We start from the raw sequence: 6,486 nt of genomic DNA on the forward strand, positions 1-6,486 counted from the left end.
GGTCAAAGGAAGAAAAGGTCTGTTAATGTGGAAGTCAAGGTCAAAAATAGTCAAATGCCTTGGTTGGCCGATTGGACTAGACAATTGGGAGTCTCTCGGTTGGCCGGGCGAAGATGTTGAACTGCCATCCTCTGGTAGTGGCGACTGAAGTTAAGAGGTAAGCGACAATCCACAGTAGGCCAGTCCTCGTCGTTTGAGCGGCATGGTCGGTTGGACAAGGTGATCATTGACAGTTGAGAGGCAGAGAATGGGACAAGCCAGCAGCTCCGAATGGCATGATCGGATTGGGGGACAACCAATCCAAGCAAAATTCGATCGACCTATAGTGGGATTCAACTGCATATCTCATTGTACCCTTTTGGAGGTTAGTACCACTGAGAATAGAGCATGTCTAGCAGGTAAATCGTACTTTAGAAGTTTTTCGTCTGTCACATCGCGGTCGCTTAAGGAAAGATGTCACAGACATTTTTTGACTTGTCTTTTCTTAGGACACTTGGGAAAATGTGCATACGCTTTGGGAGACATGCACAGACACTTCAGTGACACTATAAAAGAGGGTTTCTATCTATAGGTGGAGGTATGTGCAACTTTGCTATTCTACACGTTCTTTCCTACAATATTCTTACTATTCTTCACTGTGTTGGAAACTGACTTGAATGTTGGAGGGCCAACGTCGTGAACCCCTTCCCGGTTCGACACTAACGACTTTTGTATTGTTGAACCGCGTAGAGTCACTGTTTAGTCAACCACACAGCTACGCTCCCAGCTTGCTAACTTCTCCGCTTTCGGACAGGATCATATTTAGTGCCGTCTGTGGAAATTTCTACCTGAATCCGAAACGTGAAGATGGAGGATGCTGAACGACTTACAACGGTAACACTAACATAAGAAGATTTGGAGATGTTGATACAAACCCAGGCTGTGAAGATGGTGGAGTAGCAGTAAACAGCAGCCGAAGGCCAAGCGAACGATCCCGTAACGTCAATGACAGGATAGCAAGCTGATCCCAGAGCCAGAGCGAAAAAGCCAAACAACAGCCTGACTGGTGTCGTCCGTGATGCTCTGAATGCGTAAATCCTCTACCATCGGGCATTATTCCGCATGCCCTCAGAAGAGCAAGGACGAGCGTAAAAGACACAAGGGTCCTCTTCAGAGGAAGCACCTGTCCAGGACTGGCAGAAAGGCAAAGCACCCCGGCTTGACGACTCTCCCAAGCAGATAAATAGACAGTTCTCTCAAGAGATCCTGGACAACCAACTGCCATCTCACTATAGACCACTGACAATCAAGGAGTATACGGGGGTGACCGACCCTGACGACCATCTGATCAACTTCGACAACATGGCCACATTATACCAATTTACTGACGGAGTCAAGTACCGAGTATTCCTCACCACGCTCTCCTGATCGGCATAGTGGTGGTTCAAGCACTTGCTGATCGGATCCATTTATAGCTTAAAGAATTCTTAATGACTTTTCTACAACATTTTGCAAGTAGCCATCGCTATCAGAAGACGAACGTCAACCTGTTTGCGGTCAAACAAGTGCCCATGGGGGCATTGCAGGCCTACATAAAGAGGTTCAACCAAGATACTATGGACATCCCATCGGCTACCATGAAAATCTTGATAAGTTCCTTTTCCTAGGGACTTACAGATGGCGACTTCTTTCGATCTCTCATCCGAAATCCCCCAAGAGTCTTCGACCGGCTACTTAGGTGGGCTACTAAGTACATTAATGTGGAGGAGGCTTAGCCAGCTCGAAAGAAAGAAGTGATTCCTGAGTCGATGGTCACCACGTAGCGTTGAGCGGTTCACATCCACCAGCCGCCAAAGGGGCCTTGAGCAGACGCCACTCAGTAACATTAGGAGCCTGTAGCCCATGCAGTCCAGCATGTTGAAGCCGAGCCAGCGAAATCGACTAAGTCCCAACCATGGACACCTCTAGTCTACAACTACCACCGCTCGGTGACCCATAACACTAGGATTGTTATCGTTTCAAATTGAAGCCACGTCGACAGACTCCTCCAAGATTCCACAGTCGATCCCCATCTCCAAACCGCCACCATCATCGCTGATTGGGAGGATAGCACGAGGAGGCTAGGCTGACATCGAAGGAGCATCGCAATAGCCCCAACGAAGAGATTACGAGAGGCCTGCTCGAGCCTCATCCAAGCGATCTGCACGTCAGCTCGGGAAGAAGAGAATCACAGCAACGTTGCTTGGGGCGACATCGGTATGATCATAATAGATCTGAATGACGGTTATTCCAACCGAGCTCGCAAGGCACATGCTTGGTGATTAGAAATCCATGTTGTCCGATGCAGCCAAGAGAGAGCAGATGGGCTAGAGATCAATTTTGGCCCTTGAGATTTGGAGGGAGTATAGGTTCCTCATGACGATGCCTTGATCATCCGAACGGTAATTGCTAACTAAAATATTCACCGTACTTTTGTAGATATTGGTAGCTCGGTGAACATTATATTCAAAAAGATGTTTGATCAATTGCAAATCGATCAGATCGAGCTGCAGCCCATGACAACGCCCTTATATAGGTTCACAGGTAACGAAGTGTTGTCGATCGGTCAGGCCCGGTTGGCCATATCCCTTGTAGAGGAGTCGCTTAAGAGGACGAGAATGGCGAACTTCATTTTGGTAGACGCTTTGTCTGCCTACAATTGTTAGAGTGTATATTAAAAGTTTAACTTTTTGTATAAACTTTTATTTTGAAATAAGAATCACATTGGTCAAATGTCTACATTTATGCTAAGTGTAGTTGCCCATTTAATTTATATTGTAGATAACATGATGTGAGGAGACACACAGAAGATCATGTTATCAGTTCCTTATAAATTATAAATAGAGCTCACAACCAAGATGGAATGGGACAAACCATTGGAGTGGTTGTAATGTAATTTGGTATTAGTTTATCTTAACTATAAAATTACACTAGTACACTATGAGTGTATTGAGCAGGACCATTTGAGGTAGTTTATTTTTATACTGACTATATAAAAGAACAAAACCCTGTTATTATGGAAGTGTGTACTCTTAATCATGATATAATAACAAACACGTATACTTAATATTTATTTCTTTAATTTATCAAAGGGTGTGATTTAGTTCGTTAAATCAATAGGTCCGATAAGTTGGGAAATGATATTATTTATATGGTGTGTTGTTGATTATAGAATGAAACTGTCCTAGTAATCTAAGTTGATGATGCCCCCTTGAGGAGCTCATAAGGATTGTCATGTAACCCTGCAGGTAGACTTAGTTCGACATGACGATAAGGTTGAGTGGTACTACTCTTGGAGCTAGATATTAATTAAGTGAGTTGTCAGTAACTCATTTAATTAGTGTGCATTCAATATCTTAAACATAAGGAGACTAACACACTCATGATAAGAAGGAGCCCATATTATAATATGGGATTGGTGCAGTAGTGCAATAATAACTCTTTAGTGGAATGAGATATTATTGATGAACTTGAGTTGGGTGTTCGGGGCGAACACGGGAAGCTCAAGCTCATCGGGAGACCAAAACCAATTCCTCCTCTAGGTCCCTATTGTAACCTCTTATATAAAGCCTTATATCCACCTAAAAGCCTAGCTTCTTAAGGCCCAAGCTAGGGTCGGCCAAGCTTTGCTTGGAGACCAAGCAAGGGGTCGGCCAAGCTAAGCTTGGAGCCCAAGCTAGGGCTGACCAAGCCTTGCTTGGTGCCCAAGCAAGGGGCCGGCCACACACAAGAAGAAAAGGAAGTTTTATTTTTTTGTAAAATCTTTCCTTTTATAGAGATCCATAAGAAGTATTTAAAAGGATAATTTTAACATAAAATTTTACTTTTTTAGATTGGTCATAAAAGGAAATAAAAGGAGTTTTTATTTTGTTAAAAACTTTCCTTTTATGATGGTTTTAAAAGAGAGTTTTAAATTTAAATTTTTTTCCCTTTTATAGCTTTCTACAAAGGAATAAAAGAGAGATTTGAAATCTTTTCTTATTTGTAGTTATCTATAATATGAAAGAAAGATTTTAATTTTTGTTATAAAACTTTTCTTTTTGTAACCATGTTTTATTTTAAATCTTTTCTTTTTATAGATATCCATAAAATGATTTAAAAGAGAGAGATATTTTAATTTATAAAACATTCCTTTTATAACTACCCATAAAAGGGATTTTAAAAGAGAGATTTTAATTTTGTTTAAAATCTTTCCTTACTTGGAGCACAAGCTTGTCCTCGACCATGTCATGGGAGAAAAGGAAGTTTTATTATTTATTATAAAATTTTCTTTTTTTTGACAAGACCAAAGAATATAAAAGAGAAGGAGGGGGGGGGGGGGGGGGGGGGCCCCCCCTGATAATACATCTTCTATTCCTCTCTATTCTTCCTTGGTGGCCGACCCTTGTTCTTTTTCTTCTCTCCTTTTGTTTTCTCTCTTGGAGGCCGGTGACATCAATTGTGGGAGATCTCTTGGTGGTCAGTTGCTTGAAGGAGAAGAAGAAGAGAAGGAAGCTCTCTTGTCTAACATCCCTTGGAGGTTATTTGGTGGTCGTATCTTGGAAGCCTTGGAAGAAGCTTAAGTGGATTTCATCTTGGAAGATTGTCGCCCACATGACGTCCAAGAGAAGGAGAGGAATACAATAGAAGATCAAGAGGTCTATAAGCTATAAAAGGTATAACTAGTTATTAGTTTCCGTATCATAACTAGTTCATCTTTTGTATAGATTTTGAAAAACCAAACACAAGAGGTTATCGGTTTTAAATTATCGTTTTGTTATCGATTTTACTTTTCGATTTCATGTTTCGATAATGTGTTTCTATTAAGGTTTCTATAGTTGAACCTAGTTTACTGTAAGAAATTAAATATCCGATTTCTTTGTGAGGCTTTGTCTAGGAAGTGGTGGATGATCCCATACCCAAGAAGGCCTAGCGCCTCGCCATGTTTAACTTGGAAGTCAATCTTTGAAATAGATATTTGATAACTTCTGTAATATGGTTTAACTTAGGAAGATCACATCGGTTGAACTTGGAGTAAGAATGTTAAGTTTCGTTCCCAATCCAAGTTTAACTTCTAAAGGGAAATTTGGATTAATAATGTTAAGCATCGTTTACAATCCAAATTTAACTTTAGTAGAGCACATGGGTAGCTAGGATAGTTCTATGTTTGTACAAATTTTTGTACAGGGGAACTAGGACGGTATTCCGAGTAGCAACCAACAACAATGTCATATTAGGCCGACCAACACTGAACGAGTTCCGAGCGGTCGTCTCTGTATTTTGCTAAAAGATTAAATTTCCTGTGGATAACTTGGTCAGTGAAGTTAAGGGCGACTAGTTGGCAGCTCTTTGATGTTACGTGGAAATGGTGAAAATTGAGTTGCGAGCCACTCTGAAGGCCCAACGACTGGAGGTTAATGCAATTTTAGAAGAGCCTCTTGCGCTGATCTAATAGAGGAAGTGCAAGTGCACCCCAGTTGATCAAAGGCCACTACCTTTATAGCCGCCGATTGATAGTGAGTCTGTCACACTCACAAATCAAATTAATTCATTTATACTCAACCGAAACCCTTAACCTACACTAAGGTAGTATAGTAGAGGACCGGGTCATCTTTCACGTGGAAACAGTGATAGGACGCTTGCTCTCAGACGAAATCGAACAATGGGGTTTTGTTTTGGAATTTCTACACCTAATGCAAATAAGGAAATCCTAACTAAACAGCAAATATAAACTCATAATGCAGTGTCACTCTACACTATGAGGATCCAAGAAACATTAATAAAGGAAGCAATACTCAAAGACAATTAACTAAACAAACTTAACGACAATTAAACAAAACCTAATTATGCATAAAAGCTAAACTTGTACCATATTGTCACGCTATGATACAAGATCAACAATCATACATAATGAACTAAACAAAATACCAAAACTAATTAACATGCATCATAAGAAGATCGATCATGAAATTAAGCTAACAACTACATATTAAACAAGCAAAAGAACTTAACTATAAAATGAAACAAGAACAACAAATAAATCCTAATTAACCAAACCACTTCTCCACAATCAAACACGCAAAGTATTCTGTCTGTCACTACAAAATCACCGAGGAAGAAGACCGCTGTCACTCGAAAAACCCCTGGATCTGGTGGACGGCTGACTTTGCTGGTCGGAACTGCAATCAACGGCGGTGGAAGCGCGAAATCCTTGAAGAAATCTCTCCTTGGAAAGCTGCTGGAAATGAAGGAATAACTCCAGCTAAAACCCAGTCTCCCTAACTCTAGACTCTTCACCGTTTGCCCAAAGAAAGGTAATATGAATCTGAGCTTGGAGATAGCTATGGAACTCCTCCAACAGAGGTGAGAACAGCCACCAGAACTCGGAGCTACTGCTTTCTTCACCGTGCCTGGCAGAAACTCGAGCTCTGCTGCTGTTGTAGAGGGAAATGCCTAGTGGAGGAATGCTGAAAAAGAACCCAAACTCGA

The sequence above is a fragment of the Zingiber officinale genome, chromosome 3A (assembly GCF_018446385.1).
Source record: "Zingiber officinale cultivar Zhangliang chromosome 3A, Zo_v1.1, whole genome shotgun sequence".
Taxonomy (NCBI): domain Eukaryota; kingdom Viridiplantae; phylum Streptophyta; class Magnoliopsida; order Zingiberales; family Zingiberaceae; genus Zingiber; species Zingiber officinale.